At 39.6% G+C, this 19,285-nt stretch overlaps 1 protein-coding gene across 12 annotated transcripts in view; it reads right to left on the reverse strand.

Moving 5' to 3' along the window:
* Window positions 1-19,285, reverse strand: part of tenm3 (teneurin transmembrane protein 3) — a 758,992-nt gene that overhangs the window by 460,505 nt on the left and 279,202 nt on the right. The window lies entirely within an intron of this gene.

Consider the following 19,285-nt stretch of genomic DNA (forward strand, 5'->3'; position numbering starts at 1 on the left):
ACCAATCAAATTACCAAAGAACCAATCAAATTACCAAAGAACCTAACCAAATTACCAAAGAACCAATCAAATTACCAAAGAACCTATCCAAATTACCAAAGAACCTAACCAAATTACCAAAGAACTACCAAATTGCCAAAAAACTAACCATATTACCAAAGCCCTAACCAGCTCACCAAAGACCTAACCAAATTACCAAAGAACTAACCAAGTCACCAAAATCCCAACCAAGTTACCAAAGACTTACCCCAAGTTACCAAGAACCTAACTAAATTACCAAAGAACTAAACAAATTAACAAAGAACTAACAAAATTGAGCAAACTTACCAAAAAGTGTAAACATTTACCAAAGAACTATCCAAATTAACAAAGAACTATCCAAATTATCAAAGAACTATCCAAATTAACAAAAAACTAACCAAATTTACCACACATCTAGCCAGTTACTAGACATAATATTTATTTATAAAAAAACTACATAAAATGTAAGTCTGGGGCCAAGAGTAACGTCTCACCACATTAAAACCTATTCCCATCATCAAAACCAAACAGCTGACCATACTGACCAAAAAGCAAACCAAAGCACCAAACATCTAAATAAAGATGACTACTCATGCTGTTTTTGGAGATTTCATAACTATATTAAAAAGGTAGTCTAGGCTCAAGAGTAGTGTCTCAGCATGTTGAACCCTATTCACATGAAAACCAAAACTAAAACCTTACCAAGTTACCAAAGAACCTATTCAAAATGACCAAATAATTAAACAAATTTCCAAAGAACTAACCAAATTACAAAATATCTAACTAAATCAAAGAACTAACCAAATTAAACAAATTACCAGAACTCCAAGCAAGTCACCAAAGACTTAACTAAATTACCAAAGGACCTAACTAAATTACCAAATAACTAACCAACTTATCAAAAACCTAACCAAATAATCACATATCCAGCCAGTTACTACACATAATGATATTTATTTATTTAAAAAAAAAAACTATATTAAAATGCAAGTCTGTTCCGAGAGTAACATTTCATTTCAGTAACATTTTTAATAAAACCTATTCCCATCAAAACCAAACAAAAAATCTGACCAAAATGACCAAAAAGCAACCCAAATCACCAAATATATAAATAAATTACCACATTTCTAAAGAAATTACCACATATCTAAATAAATTACAAAACATCTAACCAAATTCCCAAAAATCTAGCCAGTTTGGCTACATGGTACTGCAGCCCGTATGTACTGCACTACATATCTAACAGAATGACATTTGACATTCAGCCAAAGGACTAATTAACTAACTATCTAACTAACTAACTAACTAACTAACTAACTAAATAAATGCTCAAAAAGCATCTCAGAGTGAGAACAAATAAATCGAGTTTGTGGTAAAGTAAGTATTTACACTGAGACCTTAGAATTCTCTGCTTTATCTGATAGTTCAAGGATTTTAATCCATGCAGGTAATGTGTTACTATCTATTTATTCATTTATTCGTTTTTTTTTTTATTTATTTAGCTAGCTAGTTAGCACTTGTAAGCATATTTTGATGTTTATTTTGCATGATTTTTTAAAAATAATATTAATAATTCCAGTTTTCTTTAATTCTCACTATGAGATGTTTTTGAGCATTTATTATTTATTTATTTATTTATACATAAAATTCATGAAAATTCATACATAATTGGACAGCATAATATATGCTTTTATTGATAGCTCTTTACTGAAAGTAAACAAACAAAAACCAAACACATAAATAAATAAATAAATAAATAAATAAACTGTTAAGTGGCTGTATACATTTTGAAGTATAATTTTAAATTGTATTTATATTCAATCCAATATGGATTTCCAATCCCAGTCCTGGAGTGTGTGTAAACTGCACACTTGAGTGTTTCTAGAGCATTAACACACCTGAATTAACTCTCATTAACACACATATTGTGCATGATGTTAGTGTGAATGAGTTAAAATGTCTTCAGGCAGTGTTTACAGTTAATCCTGCTCACCTATCCCCTCTGCTCTGTTCAATCAGCTACAGTGAGGGGAAATCACGTGTGTAAAAGCAGGAAAAACACTACAAAGGGCAGGTCTAGTGAGCTACTGACCACTGAAGCTTTTCTCCTTAATGAAGATGAGATTAAAAAAAGTCCCAAAGAGAAAAGGCAGAAAATGTAGCGTGAGGGAAATAACCACAACGGGAGCACATGGTAGCTGCAGCAACTCAGCGCTAAATACATTTTTCTTACTTCGCTCTCAGTTAGCGGACTCATCGCCGGGTCTCCGGAGGCGTCCCTGTCGTCATTTCAGCTGTTCCTAACTGCGCTTTTAATAACCCTTAGCCCTGCGCCGTGAAAACACTCCAGTGATTTAGGGTCACTCGTTGAGTTCTGCACTAGTTTAAGGAAATAAAACTGGACTAACAGCGCATGGCTAAAGGAGGAGGGCGAGGAGGTGGAGGAGGAGGAAGGGAAGAAGTGGGGCATCAATCGCAAACGCACCAAGGGAGCACAGGAGGCAGTAGGGAGGCTCTCTGGGCCTATGAATCTGCTTGGCTTGCTCGGTGTCTCAACCACATATTCCTGGGTGTCTTGTTATCGCTGCAAACACTCCAGTGGAAGACAGACACACACTTTTTTTCTCTGTGTTTCGTCCCCAGGGGCCATCGTGTAACGCTATCCAGAGCTGGATGGAGACGCGCTTTTTTTAAAAATATATATATATATTTTAGCCTTGGTGAGATAATGACACACCTCAGCCGTCAATTCTGAGGCACAGGATCCAAGTATGCTGTGTCTACACACACACACACACACACACACACACACACACACAACCCCTGAAAATGACAAAGCGAGAAAGAGGAGCTAGCGAGGACACTTCTCAGTTCACACACAAACACACACACAATTAATTATTAACTCCTTCAGACCTGAATTTTTTCCACTGAGCAAAAATAAATAAATAAATAAAATTACCCATTTGATACTTACTTGTCTCCAATGTAGAAATGAGTCTAAAAAAGATTTGTGCCAACTCATGTTTATATTAGATTTTTTTCATGTCCACTACAATGGACACCACGACTGAATCAACGTAAAATTTCAAGAAACCTTTGAGAGGAATCCTCATATTTTAACCATACTTGTGAACTAGAGTTTAAACGTACAGCATGTGAACTAGCCTTAAAGATTTTTGGAAAGAACACACATACTGTAACAATGAATAAAGCAATAAGAATGTAGAAAAAAAGTTGTTGTACGATACGATGAAGTCTCAAAAAACATGTTTGATTCTTTTTGTTCCTTGCAGTGTGTGAGTCTGAGTGTGTGTATATGTCTGTGTGTGTATTTGAGGGTGTGTTTATGTGTACTTTCTGGTAGCATTATAACATCAAGGCATCAGTGTGTGTGCGTGTGTGTGTGTGTGTGTGTGTGTTGCTGTGTATTCACTCATTTTCGATGAGCTGCTTTGAAACAGTTTCTGCTTGGTACACAGCACAAGTGAATGTTGCATTTGTCACAAAAGACACGTGTTTTCCCTGAGCAGTGTAGCCTCTTACATCTGGTGGCCTCCTTCTTATCATCATAAGCTGGCATGTGGTCCACCATATCAGACTGTACTTCAGGCCTTATATCCTGAGCTTTTTTTTTTGTACTGATGTGTTTGTCACGGACTGGCTCAGGACACATGCTGGGTCTTCCATGTTTTGCTCCCTCTGGCTTTTGCACTCTCAGCAGACACTGGGCCACGTTCATTTTGAAGTGGAGGAGATCTAGGATGTCTTTTTTTGGGATCTTGGCCCTCTCGGCATCCTGCCTTTACTCAGACTAACTGTTAACTATAGCCAGGTCAAAAGCTTGTGTGCTCATTCTCAGGGTCCACATTTTGGACCGAATTTCAATTCTGTACAAACGTATCAGTTGGTCCAATAAGTTGACCCCTCCCATTGCTTCATTGTACAGCCTTACTGCCTCCAGACGGGTGACCTTCACACAACTGGTCTGCTTTTTGTCCCAATGCTGCACCTCATCCACAGTGCCAGCACCAACAAAGTTGGAAGCCTTGAGGACTTGTCTATTGCTAATCCATTGGACCAGTGCCACTCTCCCATCATGGCTCACAACTTGGTCATAGTTTCCTTGCTCCTTTCTTGACATATCTTTGTTGGACGTGAGTGGTGGCCTCGCAAACTGGCAGGCCCTTGCTGTCCCAGCAGCATGAAATTTCTTCTCTGCCAGTATCTCCAACAGATTGTATGTTATGAAAAAAAATATCTAAGTACAGCTTGCGGTTGGCATTGGTGATGCGCTGGCTGAGGTGGCACACCACTGCAGCTCCAAGTCCCAGACGCTTCTCGTTATGTTCTGAAAGCAGCACCCTGGTGGATCAGGAAGTCATAGGCTGTGCCACCTTTGCCACACAGGAAGTAAATTTTTACACTCCATGGGTATGATCTGCCTTTACTGTATTGCTTGACAGACAGAGCTGAACGAAATGGCACCATTTGTTCATCAACACAGAGGTTTTCCTCCAAAGGAAGCTCCAATTGCACTGTAGAGTGGGCGTACTTCGAAGAACACATCAGTATTTTCTATTGGCTTCTCCAAATTGTTGACCAAATGCAAGTGTGACCGGAGCTGGAAGAACCTCTCATGGGACATGGTTTTTCTAAAAATGCCAATATCTATTCCAGCTTCCCAGGACATGGACCCTCTTAGCCATTTAATCACACCCACAGCCAGGTGGAGACCAACCAGGGTTCTGATTTCTCCTGTACTAGCAGTTTTGAAACCCAGTGTACCACTTTGCAGGGCATAAATGTTAGTGTTGTCTGTCAAGATCTCATCTGGCACATATTGTTTGAAGTATTCATACAGGCTCATGGGATAGGTCACTTCAACTGGAAGCAGCTCAGAAGAAGTGTTGATGATTGCAGTAAATGGCCTATAATGCCACTTAATCTCATCCTTCCTGGTAAGTGTGACATCTATCAGTTCCTCATGCTCCTCTGTCTCCTCAGTCAGTACACTGTCTTCTGCCTCAACCTCAGCTGCTACGTCTCGCATGCAAAGAACCTCTTCACTGTCTCTATCCCTCTCTTCACCATCTCTATCCCTCTCTTAACTGTCTCTATCCCTCTCTTCACTGTCTCTATACCTCTCTTAACTGTCTCTATCCCTCTCTTCACCATCTCTACCCCTCTCTTAACTGTCTCTATCCCTCTCTTAACCGTCTCTATCCCTCTCTTAACTGTCTCTATCCCTCTCTTAACCGTCTCTATCCCTCTCTTCACTGTCTCTATCCCTCTCTTCACTGTCTCTGTCCCTCTCTTAACTGTCTCTATCCCTCTCTTAACTGTCTCTATCCCTCTCTTAACTGTCTCTGTCCCTCTCTTAACTGTCTCTATCCCTCTCTTCACTGTCTCTATCCCTCTCTTCACTGTCTCTATCCCTCTCTTCACTGTCTCTGTCCCTCTCTTCACTGTCTCTATCCCTCTCTTAACCGTCTCTGTCCCTCTCTTCACTGTCTCTGTCCCTCTCTTAACTGTCTCTATCCCTCTCTTAACTGTGTCTGTCCCTCTCTTAACTGTTTCTATCCCTCTCTTCACTGTCTCTATCCCTCTCTTAACTGTCTCTGTCCCTCTCTTCACCATCTCTATCCCTCTCTTAACTGTCTCTGTCCCTCTCTTCACCATCTCTATCCCTCTCTTAACTGTCTCTGTCCCTCTCTTCACTGTCTCTGTCCCTCTCTTCACCATCTCTATCCCTCTCTTAACCGTCTCTATCCCTCTCTTAACTGTCTCTATCCCTCTCTTCACTGTCTCTATCCCTCTCTTCACTGTCTCTATCCCTCTCTTCACCATCTCTATCCCTCTCTTAACTGTCTCTGTCCCTCTCTTAACTGTGTCTGTCCCTCTCTTAACTGTCTCTGTCCCTCTCTTCACTGTCTCTATCCCTCTCTTAACTGTCTCTATCCCTCTCTTAACTGTCTCTGTCCCTCTCTTCACCATCTCTGTCCCTCTCTTAACTGTCTCTATCCCTCTCTTCACTGTCTCTGTCCCTCTCTTCACCATCTCTATCCCTCTCTTCGCCATCTCTATCCCTCTCTTAACTGTCTCTGTCCCTCTCTTCACTGTCTCTATCCCTCTCTTAACTGTCTCTGTCCCTCTCTTCACCATCTCTATCCCTCTCTTAACTGTCTCTGTCCCTCTCTTCACCATCTCTATCCCTCTCTTAACTGTCTCTGTCCCTCTCTTCACCATCTCTATCCCTCTCCTAACTGTCTCTATCCCTCTCTTCACCATCTCTATCCCTCTCTTAACTGTCTCTGTCCCTCTCTTCAATGTCTCTATCCCTCTCTTCACTATCTCTCTCTAAAGCCAATGAAAAACTGAATGACTTAGTCACGTTGAAGACATCATAATATAAACTGTAAATATCATTTATATATTAATAATTCTAAATTTACCATCATCCTTATTCCTGGTTTCCTCATCTGCCTCATCTCCTGACTCCAAGCTGTCAGGATCGGATAGTTCTCCAGTTACCAGAAGTTCAAGAAACTCTGCCACTTTATACTCTAAAATATAATACTATTAATAATATTAATAATTAATAAACATTAATGTTCATAAAACATTAACATTATAATTTTTAGCTCTGTATTTTAGCTGAAATGTTTGCACAAATTTCACAACCTGACACACTGATACTACGTCATGAAGTTCCTGCTGATATCTTTCAAGATCTGATGTCCATCGTGATAGACATGAAACTTAAAAAAAAAATCCTGTGCTCTATAACTCTTCAAATTAACTTCGAATATTATCACATGGTACTATTATGTTTATAACAGGTGCAAGTTGATAAGGCTACCATGACCATAATTTAGTGTATAACAATTTTAAAAAAAAAACAAAGGTGCTTACTCCTCCTCCTGTCTAGCTGGTGAGCCATTCCTGCCTAATGTGATGCCTGAAGCTCTCTCAGATTAAGTTAGGGGTCATGTCTTCATTGTGATTGGTTGATCAGGGACCAATCAGTGGCCAGACATTATTCATATTATAAAACCATACAAATTTATTGGTTTAAACCAAAAACCATGTGATGTCCATTCCAGTGGACGCAGGGTCTGAAGGGGTTAATTACTGAACAAATCATAACAGCAAAAACGATAGTTTCCCCCACACAACTTTTATTATGATTATTCCTCTCCCAGTGTTGATGTTTTTTTGTGTTGAGGTGGTCCATAATTACTTCTGTTTAAAGAAATGACAGAAAGATTTCAATAAAAGTTAAAATGGATGAAGAACTCACCATACACCGCATTAAACCTCAAAACTTTTAACAACTGACATTTATTAATCCAACCTTTTCATCCAAAGCACAAGCAGAAGCACAACGCTGAACAGTGTCAGGGTTGAAGTTTTGTCTCTGAAACTCACACCCTAAACTCACACGCTTCTCAGACGCTGTACGCGTCACGGTCTTAAACGCTGCAGTCTGATTGGCTGTTTGCCTTTCCTGGTACACACAATTCCGTACACAGATTTTCAGCAGGAAAATAAGAAAAAAAACCTCTTGAAACTGTGACAAAAAGAAGCCAGATATCATCGCTGGATTGTTACAGAATCATGTCTTTAAAAGTTATTCCGGATTTTTTTTTTTTCGGAGAGAGTAAATGAGAAAAAAAGGTCTGTGAAATATTGCGTGAAGGAAAAGTACGAAATGCTCTATAAGTCTAAAACGTGAATCTCCCACTGGCCCTAACACACTAATTATGCAGGAGGACATCACAGGATTTTAGCTCTATTTGCCGAGACACATCATGTCCAGCTCCATGTCACTGTGTGTGTGTGTGTGTGTGTGTGTGTGTGTGTGTCATGTGATAACAAGAACGTGTTGATTCAGATTTGTCAGATTTGTGTGTGATACTCTGACTGATTTTCTAGTGTTCAAGCTCTTAGGAAAGAAAAAGAGGATGCCTGCTCTCTTTTTTTTTTCTAATACTGTTTTATAGATTGTGTAATTTATGCCTGTCTTAATTACGTCAATTAATCCAATCAATCATCTGCTCTGTACCCACACTGATAGAGAATAATTTTAATCTTCAAGGCTCACACACTCCCTGCTAGAGCGATCTTACAACCTAAAATGACCTCAGTGTGTGAAAATGTCGCTACTGGAAGTGTAGCAAAGTACAGAGGCATACCACAGTGCTTGGTCAGAGAGCGTTGATTAATTTCCTACAGCAGCAGCTCTGACAGTAGTGCTGGTTTATATTAATGCACTCTTTCTAGTATGTTATCGTTTCTATAGTAACAGCTCATACACAGGGATGTGTAGGATTACAGCGTGTGTGACGATACTGTCGTCTATGTGTGTGCTGCTCAGCATTACAGAAACAGGCTTAAAAAGAGAAAAGTATAGAAACGCACGTGATATACATCATTAAACGACGCTTTCAACAAGACGTCTGAGATATATTGGTGTTTGTTTCTCCATACGAGTGATTTGTTTTTAGTCTGTTGTTTTTTTTTAAGAACTGCTAATTGACTGTGTCAATTTATTCAGATTAATTTTAATATTATGTTAATTATCATGAAACAATTCCAGAAGAATAGGAAACTTTCTGGCTCTGTGGGTTTCTCCATTAATCATCCAAACTGCTGGACAATTTAAAAGTTAATGTGTCTTTTTGGAACAGCATTTACGCAACAACTCTGTGTGTGTGTGTGTGTGTGTGTGTGTGTGTATTGGGGGGGGGTCATATCTGAGCACTGACTGACTGTGCAGCTCGTTTCATACTCAGATACACACTCACATTTAAATATTGTAGTGTCCATGCAGCACACACATACATTTGTTTCTCTCTCTCTCTCTCTCTCTCTCTCTCTCTCTCTCACACACACACACACACACACACACACACGCGCACAGTTTGACATTAATATACACATTGTCAGCAGAGACACACAGTGTGTATAATATTCCCCAAAGGCCCACACAGCTCAGCAGCTCTCTGCACCCCGTATCATGCATGTCAGCATTGCTTACACCACATACCATATGGGAAATATAATGAGATTCACTGTGTCAGGTTGGTGTAAAATACACTCAGTGTCCACTTTAATAGGAACACCTGTACACCTGGTCATTTATGCAGTTATCCAATTAGCCAATCATGTGGCAGCAGCACGATGCATAAACTCATGCAGATGCAGGTCAAGAGCTTCAGTTAAAGTTCACATCAAACATCAGAATGATAAAGTGTGATCTCTGTCACCTGGTTGTTGGTGTCAGATGGGCCGGTTTGAGTGTTTCAGAAACCGCTGAGCTCCTGGGATTTTCACACACAACAGTCTCTAGAGTTCACACAGAATGGTGCAGAGATCACACTTTTTCTTCATTCTGATGTTTGATGTGAACATTAACTGAAGCTCTTGATCTGCATCTGCAGGATTTTATGCATCGTGCTGCTGCCACGTGATTGGCTGATAAACTATAACTGCATAAATGACCAGGTGTCCAGGTGTTCCTATTAAAGTGGACACTGAGTGTAAATAATGTATACAGTCAGGTTCAGAGTTACAGTGTAACGATTTAGAACTCCGCTCTGTTACAGTGTAACGATTTAGAACTCCTCTCTGTTACAGTGTAATGATTTAGAACTCCGCTCTGTTACAGTGTAATGATTTAGAACTCCACTCTGTTACAGTGTAACGATTTAGAACTCCACTCTGTTACAGTGTAACGATTTAGAACTCCGCTCTGTTACAGTGTAACGATTTAGAACTCCACTCTGTTACAGTGTAACGATTTAGAACTCCGCTCTGTTACAGTGTAACGATTTAGAACTCCACTCTGTTACAGTGTAACGATTTAGAACTCCGCTCTGTTACAGTGTAACGATTTAGAACTCCGCTCTGTTACAGTGTAACGATTTAGAACTCCACTCTGTTACAGTGTAACGATTTAGAACTCCGCTCTGTTACAGTGTAACGATTTAGAACTCCGCTCTGTTACAGTGTAACGATTTAGAACTCTACTCTGTTACAGTGTAACGATTTAGAACTCCGCTCTGTTACAGTGTAACGATTTAGAACTCCACTCTGTTACAATGTAATGATTTAGAACTCCACTCTGTTACAGTGTAACGATTTAGAACTCCACTCCTTTATAGTGTAACGATTTAGAACTCCACTCCTTTATAGTGTAATGATTTAGAACTCCACTCTGTTACAGTGTAATGATTTAGAACTCCACTCTGTTACAGTGTAATGATTTAGAACTCCACTCTGTTACAGTGTAATGATTTAGAACTCCGCTCTGTTACAGTGTAACGATTTAGAACTCCGCTCTGTTACAGTGTAATGATTTAGAACTCCGCTCTGTTACAGTGTAACGATTTAGAACTCCACTCTGTTACAGTGTAACGATTTAGAACTCCGCTCTGTTACAGTGTAACGATTTAGAACTCCGCTCTGTTACAGTGTAACGATTTAGAACTCCACTCTGTTACAGTGTAACGATTTAGAACTCCGCTCTGTTACAGTGTAATGATTTAGAACTCCGCTCTGTTACAGTGTAATGATTTAGAACTCCGCTCTGTTACAGTGTAACGATTTAGAACTCCGCTCTGTTACAGTGTAATGATTTAGAACTCCGCTCTGTTACAGTGTAACGATTTAGAACTCCACTCTGTTACAGTGTAATGATTTAGAACTCCGCTCTGTTACAGTGTAATGATTTAGAACTCCACTCTGTTACAGTGTAACGATTTAGAACTCCGCTCTGTTACAGTGTAACGATTTAGAACTCCACTCTGTTACAGTGTAATGATTTAGAACTCCGCTCTGTTACAGTGTAACGATTTAGAACTCCGCTCTGTTACAGTGTAATGATTTAGAACTCCGCTCTGTTACAGTGTAACGATTTAGAACTCCGCTCTGTTACAGTGTAACGATTTAGAACTCCGCTCTGTTACAGTGTAACGATTTAGAACTCCACTCTGTTACAGTGTAACGATTTAGAACTCCACTCTGTTACAGTGTAACGATTTAGAACTCCACTCTGTTACAGTGTAACGATTTAGAACTCCACTCTGTTACAGTGTAACAGCTTGTGACGTTACCTCAGAGGGATTAACACAACCCTCCTCCTGTAATTTGTAACAAGGCTCTTGAGGATCTTGTTCTTCTCCACCATGCAGACAATTTCAAGCTCCTTTACATTCATAAATTTTCTTCTAATCATTTCAGCACAGTTTAATTACATTTACATTTATGGCATTTGGCAGACGCCCTTATCCAGAGCGACTTACAATAGTGCTTTGAAGTCTATCAAAAATACATTCTGATATTGGCTCACTAGGTCACAAACTAGGAATACTATCAGTCCAAAATTCTGTTGGGGAGGAAATAGACAAGTGCTCAGACAATACAGTTTTTTTTTTTTTTTGGTAAGTGCTAATTTAAGTACTTTATGAAGAGGTAAGTCTTTAGACGTGGTTTGAAGACTGCCAGTGACTCAGCTGTTCGGACATCTAGGAGAAGTTCATTCCACCACCTCGGTGCCAGAGCAGAGAAGAGTCTTGATGCAGGTCTTCCTTGTACCCTGAGAGATGGAGGGACCAGTCGAGCAGTGCTAGAGGATCGGAGGGAGCGTGGTGGCGCTCGAGGTGTGATAAGTGCTTTGAGAAAAGTGGGTGCTGGTCCGTTTTTGGCTTTGCAGGCAAGCATCAGTGTTTTAAATCTGATGCGGGCAGCTACAGGAAGCCAGTGGAGGGAGCGCAGCAATGGGGTGGTGTGGGAAATTCTGAAGGCTGAGCTGGTTGTTGTAAAGCATTATTAATCTATTAATCACAGCCTTTGTACGCATGCTTGCGATCATTTTCTTGTAAAATTCATCCAGGGTTAAGTTTTAATCTCCTGGACGAGGCAAACAGGTTTTGGCTAAAATATCCAGCTACAGCTAAATTCTTGATGTCTTTAATTTCCTCAAGAGGCCCTGGACCATCAGGCATAAAAGAGCCCCAAAGCATCACTGATCCACCACCGTAGGCAGCAGGTTTTAGACTTTTCCTTGCATGCAGTCACATTTTTCAGACATTTTGGCCTCATCTTGACCACACACACACACACACACAACTCCAGTGTTCTCCATTTGTGTGTATATATCATGTATAACGTGACATCAACCAAAGAAAATGCAATTCTAAACAACTCATTTTATCCTGACCCTCAAAGGTCCAGGGAAGATCTCAAAGATCCTCAATGGCACTAAAGAATCACTGAAAAGTCACCACTATTTTCCTGGAACCATCCGGAACGTTTTGGTGATTGCACACTCCTCATGGCATAGTGCATTATCGCGCTGGAAATCTCCATCCCAGGGTGTATAAACTGGAGCCATGAAAGCTTGAAGCTAGTCAGTCATGATGTTCAGACACACCCTGCCATTCAGATGTATCTTCATTGGGTATCACATGTCTCAGTATGGTCCAGTAAACCATCCAGGAAGCTCTGTGAACTCAGGTTGCTTGGTCAAATTCCAATTCTTCCATCAGGTAAACTTCTCTAGGTATTTTTTGTCCTCTCTTAATGGTCCAGTGTTGATGTTCCTGTGTTCATAGAGATAATAATCGGCACATTTATGATGCCTCTGATCCACAAGCTGTGGTAGCTTCTTGCATTACAGTACACCCGTAAAATGGCTGAAGGTAAAAAGCCCAGACCACTGACTGACTGAAACGATGCAGGAACCTGCACGCTTAGCACCAACTACTTTACCTTTTTCAGATTCAGACGAACACCTATCTGTCCTTCTGATTCTTTATCTATCCACCTATTTTCCTTAAGGAAGCCCGCGTAAATAGGACAGTAATACAGTGAAATAAGTGTGTTTGTATTTCATATCCCATCACTCGAAGCAGATGTCTCAATTCAGGTAGGTTTTGGTCACACACAGTGAAACACAGCTGCCTCGCGCTAATCCATTAGCCGCACTGCACATGCGTGACTAAAAGAGCTAGATAGTGTTTCTCAGTTTCACAAAAGAGAGGGAGAGAGAGAGAATAAGAAGTAGCAGCTACAAACTTTCTGCCCCTTCTGCCATCCAAAACAAGATTTGAATCAGTAATTATTCTATTGTTTATCAAAATATAAACAAATTAGAAATGGTGCCGTTGGGTTGAGAGGGCGATTATGCAGAGTGAAATGGAGTGGAGTAAAAAAAAAATATGGTAATGTTCTAGTTAGGAGGAGATATCTGGATATTTTTCTTAATGAGTTGTGCACCAAAGTGATGTAATATTGTGAGTAAGTTATATTTTTTTTACTGACAATTTTATATAAAAAAGTTTTATGATTACAGTGTTTATGGGATTTATACACTAAAATAGCAAGAACACAAGAACTTAGCGTCACTGTTTTCTTTCCCAGGGAGGAGGCATTTAAACCAAAACAGCTCGTCTCAGCCTCAGATGCTCTGAATGATACAGTATTCTGGACTTTTCTGGCCACAGGATGTCAGAATATCTAAAGCTGCATTCTGATTGGCTATCCACCTTTCAATGTACAGTACATGCACAGAAAACACTGTGGCTCAGTGTGCTTTTTGAAAAAAAAAAAAAAAAAATATATATATATATATATATATATACATATATATATATATATATATATATATACACAAAATAAACAAATCAAATTTGTTAACCCTTTGGTTTGAAGAAGTAAATGATAGTTAAACGTAATGCTCTTATGAGTTTGCTGAAAAGTGGTTGCTTGGTTACAACGTCAGTGTCAATGTCAAATGGCCTCTTCCTGTTACAGTAAACAGTTTAGCCTTGAAAAGGCTAGGCTCTTTAATGAATGCTAAATGTCTGGCTTCAGACTCCAGCAAACAGCTAACATAAACTAACAACTAACAGCTAACATAGACTAATACAGACTAACAACTAACAACTAACATAGACTAACAATTAATAACTAACATAGACTAACATAGACTAACATAGACTAACAAGTAACATAGACTAACATAGACTAACACAGGCTACTAATATAGAGTAAAACAGACTAACAATTACCATGGACTAACAACTAATATACTAACATAATCTAACAACTAACAGACTAGCAAAGACTAACAACTAACACACTAATACAGTCTAACAACTAACATGGTTTAATAACTAACAGACTATGGTTTCTTGAAACCGAATATTTTTCTATTGACTCCTGCTTTGGAGTTCTGTGAATTCATAGAGTTGAATTTTTCATAGATAAACTTGTTGAAGAGAAATTACACAGAAAAAACAGAAGCAAAGCTCACCGGGGGTCCATTTTATAGCTCTGAAGCAGGCGTCAATAACTTTTGGACCGTGGTCTAGATGAAGACTCAGTAAAGTATTTTAGTGGACCAAACTATGCACTTGAAAAAGTACTTTAGCAGAGGCAATAAATGTATGGAAAAAAAACAAAAAAACACGCAGCAGATCTGTTATGGTTTATCCAATCAGATGCATTTATGTAAATTATTTATCTGAATTATTGAAGCGATGACAAAATCAAAGTGTTTAAAGGTGACTGGACAGAGAAGTCTGCACTTGTTTGCTATTTGAAGTTAAAAACATGCGTCTTATCTGTCCAGAGTTTGTGGCGATCATCAAAAGGCAACGTGCAAAATAAAACATAACCCCTTTTCAAATTTATTTGTCTTATAGCTATTAACTAATCACTAATGGCTAAGCAGGTAAAGGTAAACGTTGTTGCTAATCCAGATCTTTATAAGTAAAAAAATTCGATGGCACTGACCTTTACAAACATGTCTTTGGTCCTTCCATGTCTACTTCCTGCTTATTTAATTGTGCTTTAGAGTTTAGACTGCTTCCTGGTTTTGTATCATGTCTGGGCTACGGCTTCAGATTTGTTTTGTTTTTTACCCTTACTTTGCTATTCGCATGTCAACTTCAAGAGTTGGTTCATGGCAGGAATTTAAACCAAACAGGACAATACATTTGTATGGCCTGTTTTGTACTTTTGTGCTACATGCTCCAGAACTGAATAAATGAACAATGCAGAAAAGTGAATAGCATTTGGAGAAGCTGCTATACATGCAATCTTTCTAACGCAGTGATGGGAAAAGTTAGAGGTATGACTGATAAAATCTATCATTAAAGCAGGACATAAATAAAGATGAGGGGCAAATAGAGGGAAGTAGAAAGTAAGAGAACTGAACTGTGGAAAAGTGAGATATGGAGAGGGAGTGGAACAAGAGAGAGAGAGAGATAGAGAGAGAGAGAGAGAGAGAGAGAGAGAGAGAAGAGCCAGGGAGTGAGAGAATGAAGAACAAAGGAAGAAGAGATAGAAGAGCTGGAAGGATGAGTGAGAGTGTGTGGACAGTCTGTGCTATTACGCCTCTTTCAGGAGCTCACTCAGCCGTCCTCAAGGCCACAGCCGGAAGGTCAAAGCAATTCCACCACATAATGTTGAACAAATTCCAGGTCCAGGAAACACAACAGCTACAGAAACCTCTCTGTGAGTGTGTGGTAGCGTGGGAGAGAGTGGGAGGGAACGCTAAAACAGGAAACTGCACTGAGAGAAGGAGTGTCAAAGATCAGTGTGATGGTGTGTTCCAGCAGTATAGGTAGTGACATCACAAAAAATGTGAGCTTTCTAAAACAGAGTAACAGAGGTAAAGGAAAAAAAAACGTTTCTACACGGTGACTAGAACCAAGTGAGAACTGAAGTCCGTCCACTCTGCGGTCCTGTCTAACTGAATATACCGGAAATGTGTCCAGCATTTGTAGTGTGATGAATGAATTTACACTTTACTTATGCACATGCTGAAGGAATTTAAACATGGAGGAAAGGAAGAAAAGAGGGAGCATGGCTCAAATTTTGTCTTTGATCTAATACCCACTTTAGAGACATACAATTCCCATAACTGATAATATTACTTGATATAATTTCAGTCAAAAATAAAGCAGGCGCCATTAGTTTCAGATAAACAAGGCTTTAAGGGTATGAGTGAAAATCCTCAAAGGTTAAATGACAGATGCAGCAACATGCATATAGATACATAGACAGACAGACAGACAGACAGACAGACAGATAGACAGACAGACTGACACACAAACAAACAGACAGATAGATAGACAGACAGACAGAAAGACAGACAGGCAAGCAGAAAGACAGACAGATAGACAGACAGACAGAAAGATAGACAGACAGACAGAAAGACAGACAGACAGATAGATAGATAGATAGATAGATAGATAGATAGATAGATAGAAATACAGACAGACAAACAAATGGTAAGGCAGGCAGGCAGACAGACAGATAGACAGAGAGACAGAAAGACAGACAGACAGAAAGGCAGGCAGACAGACAGACAGGCAGACAGACAGACAGAAAGACAGAAAGGCAGGCAGGCAGACAGACAGAGAGAAAGACAGACAGAGAGAAAGACAGAAAGGCAGACAGACAGATACATAAATACAGATAAATACAGATAAATACAGATACAGTGTGTATCACGTTCTCAGCTTCTCAGTGCTTTCTGGCTGTGATTTCCACTAAAGGCGAGAGAACCTGAAGCAGAACCCCAGGTGCTACTTGTGTGATTAGCAGAGTGTGAACTCTTCAGTGGCTCGTGTTAAGAGATTAAAATGGCAGCCATTTTGGCTTTGGACCAGACTGTGGTGTTTAATCCATTAGCGTAATAGACATTTTAGCCCATTTTGTAAAACATGTTTTCTTGAGAATCCTTGCAGGCCGCCATAAAAAAAGACAGCCGGTCACTTGAAAGCCATAAAAAGCAATTATTCCTTTGTAATGCAAGTAGCAGACATCATAAAAGTATAAGTGTAATTGCCATTAATTGCACAAGACCGAGCACTCCTGCATGCCTAATGCTCTGAGCACACGGCGATGGGAGTTACACTCTTTGATTAGCTTTATTAGGGTAAAAAAAAAATATATATATATATGATGAAGACGTGTTTTACAAGTCTGCTTGATCACAGTAATGCTCCGGGAGGTGAGTGCACTCAATACCTCTCAGTGAAAATGTGGACTTTCATTTAAAAAATCTCTGTGCAGAACAGAAACACCTGATCTGTAGTGCAGTCACAGCTGAGCTCTGATTGGTCAGTTTATCCACTGGACACACTGATAGACTGACTGAGCGTGAGACAGATAGATAGATAGATAGACAGATAGATAGATAGATACACAGACAAATAGTTAGACAGACAGAGAGGCCAACAGACAGACAGATAGACTGATAGATCCTTAGATAGATGGATAGATGCATGTGCATGCACACACACACACACACACATGCACACACACACACTAACAGTAGTGCTCAGAGTTGCTAAAAATACCATATTTGTTTAAAATTAAATATGGCTGCCTTCTTTAATGCACATGCGATATTGCCAACTTTGTATATGTAACTGTGACGTTGCTTAAGACAAGAAAAAACAATTCTTTAGAAAACGTCCATTATTCTCTTGGTTACTTACTGTAAGATGAGGAACTGTAGGAACTTTTTGTACAGTAATAGCTCTAACTTAATGATATACACTTACTTTTGTGTAAGTGTACGGTAGCAATTATGCAGACTGTCTCTCTCTCTCTCTCACACACACACTCACATATACGCACACACACACACACACACACACATACACACAGGTGAGCAGGTGCAGGTGACCCTCTGTGAGCGAACCTCCACAACCCCACACATGACATTTCTATTTTCATCCTCTGCATGGAGAAGCTTCAGCACACACACACACACACACACACACACACACACAACTCAGTGGCGAGCCCAGCATTACAGACTAAGCCTGGTGTGAACAGATGTTTATTTATAAAGCAGCAGCACACAGAACACAACAAAAGCCCACACAAAAGGGCCGGCCCTGATCGCTAGGAATTATGGGTAAAATTGCAAACACTAACGTGTGTTAGATGAGTTCTTAGAAGAGTTATTTTTTAAAAGATAACACTTAATACACTGTGTGATTTTGTATAGAAACAAAAAAGAAAACAATGTTGCAGTACTCAGTATTCAGTAACTAGTTAATAACGATTTAATAACTACTTAATAGATAGTTAATACTCTGGAGTCTGGGTCTGAGTCTGGGTCTGATTGGTTGTTTTTGGGACAGAGACGATATTTCACACTTTCTGAATTTTACAAGTATTTCATGCTCCTTATCTCCTGGTGTGTAATGTATAACATAAATCTGTTGGAAAATTGTTAACCAAACTTTAATGAATACAGAGTTGCTAGAAAAGAGAACGCTGTCACTAAGAGCTACTGGATCCTATTCATTAAATTGCTAATTGGCTTATTAGCAGTTAGCATATAAGTGACATCACTACACTCTTCTGAAGGCACAGAGGTAAGACACAGAGGTACTAACAGTATTTGGTGCGTTTTACTAGAGGAGACACACGGAAATACATGTTTTCTGCTTTTTTTCCATCTAAGGAAGCAGTCAGACCACAATCAAAAGAAATTCACCCTAAATCAAAGCCAGTTCACTGAAGGGGAAAGGACACGAGGCGTGAAAGACACATATTTATTTCTGGTAGCCCTTACTTTCACTTTGCAGAGACTTTATTTAGATGAACTTTGACCTGTGACCTTGAGACCTTGTTTTTGCGACCCAACAGAAACCAAGAAGGCGGGACTGTGGTCTCATTAAAGTGAAATTAATATCGGTCTTTCATGACTTTTCATACTTTTCATGTCCTTTAGCTTTATGATTATCAATTTTTCTATATCTGAAAAAAAAAAAGGAGTTTGGGAGATATTCTCATTTTAATTGTATAATCTGTAACTTCTGGGATGAATTCATATCTAGTGAAAACATTTTGATTGTCCAATTAAAAGCTTTCTAGAAGCAGTAGTATATGCCCCGCCCATGGGGGCGTGTCCAGCAGGTCGTTAGCTTGTTAAACATGGTCTGTCGGAGTGTTTTGGTCTTCGTGTGTTCCTGTACTATAGTTCCTTTTTCTAACCATCGCTTGCTTGGAGTTTATCTGTTGGGAAGAGGGTGGAGTGTGTACGAGGGCACAGTTACAGGAGCTGTTTTACCAGCTTGGAGATGTTTGCTGCCGAAATGTCGCTTCCTCAGACTGCGGGAATGTGACACCGTCACGATTTCTCCATCAGAAACAGTCAGTAAAAGCCTGCTGTTAAAGTCTTCACTGTTCTCCATATATAACCAGCTCACTAAACTACTGACAG

The sequence above is a fragment of the Pangasianodon hypophthalmus genome, chromosome 3 (genome assembly GCF_027358585.1).
Source record: "Pangasianodon hypophthalmus isolate fPanHyp1 chromosome 3, fPanHyp1.pri, whole genome shotgun sequence".
NCBI lineage: Eukaryota > Metazoa > Chordata > Actinopteri > Siluriformes > Pangasiidae > Pangasianodon > Pangasianodon hypophthalmus.